General features: G+C 38.8%; 1 pseudogene; it reads right to left on the bottom strand.

Moving 5' to 3' along the window:
* Window positions 1-2,382: 2,382 nt before the first annotated feature.
* The window catches only part of LOC102853425, a 51,538-nt pseudogene continuing 48,416 nt past the window's right edge, over window positions 2,383-5,504 (bottom strand).

The following is a 5,504-nucleotide window of genomic DNA, read 5'->3' as shown; positions in this document are numbered from 1 at the left end:
CTGGGAAAATCTGCTGTGAGGGCCCTCTCCAGAGTACTGAAAAGTAATGATTTCAGTCCAAAGACTAAGGTGCACCTGACTCAGGTTTTAGTCTTTGTAATTACTTGCTATGTATGTATCAGAGAGCTGGACAATGAATAAGGATGACTGAAGAATTGATGCCTTTGAGTTGTGGTCTTGACCCTAACCCTAACCCTAACAACCAAGAAAACAAATAGATTTATCTTGGAAAGGCAGATCTCTGACTTGGAAAAACCACGTTTCTCCTTGAAGGTCAGGATTTTGAAGCTCTATCTCATATACTTTGGGTACGATGGCAAGGAGGGACCTGTCCTTGGCAAAGGATATCATCCATCTTGGAGTACAGTCGTACTGACATTCTGTTTCACATTCTTTTAATAGGCAGGGATAGTTGTAGAAAGTGAAGTCATGCTGGCAAGGACAGAGGATCAGTGAAAGGGAGGAAGGCCTGCAACAAAACTGATCAACACAGTGACTTTAACAATGAACTCAAGCATAGAAGAGATAGTGAGTATGGTGCAGGATAGGGCTCAGTTCAGATCTGTTGCTCATAAGGTCACTATGACTCAGTAAATGCAAGCACACCTAAAACACCACCAACAAAACAAAGATCATTTATCTATCCCAACATACTTGATGTATAATGATAGGAAAGACATAGGATAATAATTAACAGACATTCCTATTCAGAAACAGGCAAAATGGAAAGTACAGAAAGAATCACTGCCCAAAAAGGATATCTAAATCCTTCTGAGCAAAGGTGGTCAGTCCGTTGATTATATTTCAGTGCTTGAGAATGACTCTGGATATCAACTATAATCTGTGTGTTCTTTTTTTATATTCTCTGTGTCATTTTTCATTCAATCCTTTATTGATTATTGAGGTCAACATATATTTGCAGTAACTTAGTTTCTTTGCAAAATATTATTAAATCCCTGGGATAATAAGTACCTGGAACATCTTCTTCAACCAGAGGAAGCCAGAAGAAAGCTGGTTTCTAACTCATCCTAATTACCAGAGTAATTGTGAAAAGCTACATTGCATTCAAGGCTTTAGTCTTTTAACACTGACAAACAATGTGAAATTTAGACCCCTTGCTCTCCATTACCAAAACCTTACCTCCATTACCACTTGTTTTTAGGTGCCCTCGAGTTGTATACAACTCATACTGACTCTATGAATAACATATCTGAACCCTGTCCTATCCTTTGCCATCCTTATCATTCATTCAAAACATACTTGAACCCATTGCTGCAGTTACTGTAATCAATCTGTTTTGCTGAGGGGTTTGTTTTATCTCCTTCAATGACCTTTCCAACTATCATATCCCTCTCCAAGAAAAAGCCTCCCCTAACCACATGCCCAAAATAAGTGAAAGAGACCATTGCCATCCTTGCCTCCACAGACCACTCTGGCTGTACCTGCTCCAAGACATATATGTTCTTTTGACAGTCCATGGTTGAGTACTCTTTTCCAACACAAGTCAAATGATTCTTCTTTTATCATCCTTAGTCATTGTCCAAGTAATAATTCTTCTGTTATCTTTTTCATTGTCAAGCTCTCAGATGCATAGTAAATGGTTATAAAAACCATGACTTTAGTCTTTATACTGATGTCTTTACTCTTTAGGATTTTGGAAAAGTCCCTGACGGATGACACAACCCTGCTTGCTGAAACTGAAGAGGACCTGAAGCACCTGCTGCGGAGTGTCAAGGACTGCAGCCTACAATATGGATTGAGGCTCCATGTCAAGAAGACAAAGATTCTCACCACTGGACCAATTGACAGCATCAGGATGGATGGTGAAGAGATTGAGATTGTACACAGCTTTAGTTTGCTTGGCTCCACAGTCAACAGTCTTGGCACCAGTAGCCAGGAAATTAAAAGGCACATTGCCATGGGAACGTCTGCTGTTAGGGACCTCTCCAAAGTACTGAAGAGCAATGGTGTCTCTCTGGAGACTAAGGTGCATCTGATACAGGCCATGGTCTTCACAATCACTTGTTATGCATCAGAGAGTTGGACAATGACCAAGGAGGATAGAAGGAGAATTGATGCCTTTGAGCTGTGGTGCTGGAGAAGAGTATTGAGAATACAATGGACTGCTAGGAAAACAAACAGATTTGCCCTGGAAAGGGTTAAACCGGGTGGCTCCTTGGAGGCAAGGATTCTGAGGTTCCATCTAACATACTTTGGACATGTTGTGAGGAGAGACCGGTCCTTAGAGAGGGAAATCATGCTTGGGAGGGTGGAGGGATGGTGCAGGAGAGGAAGGCCCTCTCTGAGGTGGATTGATTCAGTGACTGGGATAATTGGGATGGGAGTGTCGGAGACAGTGCGATTGGCACAGGACAGAGCGGAGCTTAGGGCTGTTGTACATAGGGTCACTATGAGTCGCAGGCGACTCGACGGCACATAACAACAACAATACATCTTCTAATCTCCTGACTATGGTACTAAGGGATGTTGATTGTAAAGGAAAGGTAAAATAATTGACAATTTCAATGTTTTATCTATCCTGATGTTGCCTATTGGCCTATGGTAAGGATTTTAGTTTTCTGGATGTTGGGATGTAATCCATATTGAAGGCTGTAGTCCTTGATCTTCTGCAGCAAGTGCCTCAATTCTTCCTCACTTTCAGCAAGCAAGGTTGTATTCTTTTAATAACACAAATTGTTGATGAGTCTTTCTCCAATCTTATGCCACGTTGTGGTGTTTTCTTTTTAATCAAATCCAGATTCTCTGATAATTTGTTAAGCATACAGATTAAATAGATATGGAGAAAGGATACAGCCATGGCCCACATCTTTCTTTCCTTTAAGCCATGGTGTGTTCCTTTGCTCTGTTCGCACAACTTCTTTGTCTATGTATAGGTTTTCATGAACACAGTTATATCTTCTAGAATTCACATTATTCTCAATTATAGCCACAGTTTGTTATGATTGATACAGTCAAATGCTTTTACATATTCAAAGAACACAAATAATATTCTTCTGATTTTCTGATTTCAGCCAGAATTCATCAGCCTTGACGTTTTATTGGTTCTTGTAAACCCCGACTGAACTTCTTGCAGTTCTATATGTACTATTCCAGCCATTTTTGGGTTATCTTCAGAAATATTTTGCTTTCATATGATATTATTGAGTCACCTTTCTTCGCAATATATTGGATCTCTTCCCATCAGTTGGCTAGGTAGTTAACCTCCAAATTTCCTGGGTCAGATAGGTGAATATGTCCAGTTTTGTACCTCACAGATTCCTAGAACCTTATTTTTTTTTTCCTATGCCTTCAGTGTAGCTTCATCACCATTGTCTCTTTATCTTATGCTGGCTACTTCCAGAGTGGACCAATTCTTTTTGGCACAGTGACTGTGTTCCCTCGGTCTTCTTTTGATGCTTTATCGATCATTAAAGATTTTTCCCATAGCATCTCTCAGTATTATAACTTGAGGCCTGAAATACCAAGTGAGTTCTTCCGTTTTTATTCTCCAACTCCTCTTTGTACTTTCTTTCCATTACAATACTTTGTCTTCTCAAGCTACCCTTTGAAATCTTTTGTCCATTTCTTTTACTTCTGCATCTTTTCCCTTTGTTTTGGCTTCTCAGTGCTCTAGGGCAATGTTCAGAATCTCTTCTGACATCCATTTTGGTCTTTCCTTCTCTGTCTTTGAAACATCATTTTGTTCTCTTCATGGATATCTTTGATGCCATCCCACTTAACCTGAAACTTAAGTTCACAGAAGAATTAATACTCAAATGCCTGCAGAGATTTATCTCTGGGAGTTGACACTTAACTATTCTTACCAATTATACTTCTAGATTACCATACCACAGCCACCTCAAACATATTTAATGACAAAAATCTCAATATCTTCATCAATAAAACAGTCTTTTCTAAAGATCAGATTTTCATTGTTTATGTAATTAAAGAGAGGTGTCTAAATTATTGATATTCAATTTCACCTACCTTATTGGATCAGTTAAAATAAATCCAAGCATATAGCTTTTAATTTTACAGAATAACTGATTCAGAGTATTAGATAAACTAGAGTTTACCAAATTTCATATCACTCTTTATGGAGTCTAACTGTATTACTGCTGAGTTCTTTCGTGTTTCTAAAAATTAGCCATCAAAACTATTCAAATGCCACCCTATCTTGTTTCAGACCATAAAAGGTTAGTAAATTTGTTCTACAAAACGGCATTCATAGCTCTTCACTCTTAATATTGAACAATGCCTACCCAAAGTTATTAACATGTTGCCACAAATAACGGCAAATGTGTTTCTAAGCATGGTTGTCAATTTTTAAAGTGTGCGGCAACATGTTAATTAACTTGTTTGCTGAAAATATTTAAATCTCCAAAAGGGAAAAAAGGATGAAGGGGTGAGGGGAAGCACGGAGAAAATACAGAGGCAGGTGGAAGGAAAGCCATAAAATCTCTAAGTTACCAAATTAAAAAAAACAAAACAAAGATGATAGATGGTATTTTCAGATATAATGTGCTTGGTACATTTTATGTGCTCAGGTGCACCATGGTCTCTAGACTGACATCATTGCTCTTTAGCACTCTGGAGAGCTAAATCTCTTTCTGCCAAGGGTTTTGATTGTGAAACCAAGTAAGCTGAAATTGTTAGAAATCTCAGTCATTTTCCCCCTTTCATGGTGCAGCCAATTGGCATACAAGTAAGAATCTTTGTTTTCTTGATGTGGCACTTCAGTCCATACTGAAGACTGCAATGTGAAAACAGTAAATAGGATGCATAGACTACTAAAGAGGCTGTTGGTCAGTGTTTCCATCCTGTGAGGTTTAAATTCAGCAGGCTTAGATGCAGAATATGGGAATCTCATTACCAGCAAGAGAGAAGTGAAGAATGCAATTTATATCCTTTGGGGGCCACAAAGGTTCATGCTTATGATAGAGACAGATCAGAATCAGAGACTGGAGTGAGACTAAAGACAGAGCCAGAGGAGTTTGCCCAAGTTTGCTGGAGGACTTGACTATGGCAGGGGTTGGAGTGAGGATAGGGTGGGACACACATAATTATTTTCAGGACCCTGAGAGCTTTGTAACACTGTCATAGAAACTCAAGACTGAAGGTCAAAAGGCTTGTAAGCACATTTAGGAAGCTATTCTAATGGAAGAATTTTATCCTGTTTTCATACGAAATTATAACTTGTTCTCTTCCCTAACAAACCCTCCGACCATTAATTTAATCTGTGAGTTCTCTATGGCCATTACAATCATTTCACAAATGCAGTAGCAGAGCAAAGGATAACCCTGGGAGAAAAGAATAGTGTTAAGAGTGGGTGGTAGAAATATGCACCTTTTTTTCTCTTGAGAATTCCATGGATACCATGTGTGTAAAACAGCCAGTCAGGATGAAATATGTTTACCGCATTGAAGTCTATGGGGGAGAGAATAGTCTAAAAGTATTCTATTTTAGGGCATTATTTTTATCGTAGGAGTATGCAATGAGGGTTG

The sequence above is a fragment of the Elephantulus edwardii genome, unplaced genomic scaffold (genome assembly GCF_000299155.1).
Source record: "Elephantulus edwardii isolate Elephantulus edwardi_28Jun2011 unplaced genomic scaffold, EleEdw1.0 scaffold00040, whole genome shotgun sequence".
NCBI lineage: Eukaryota > Metazoa > Chordata > Mammalia > Macroscelidea > Macroscelididae > Elephantulus > Elephantulus edwardii.
The sequence above is the reverse complement of the archived record's forward strand: the minus strand, read 5'-3'. Positions and strand labels throughout refer to the sequence as shown.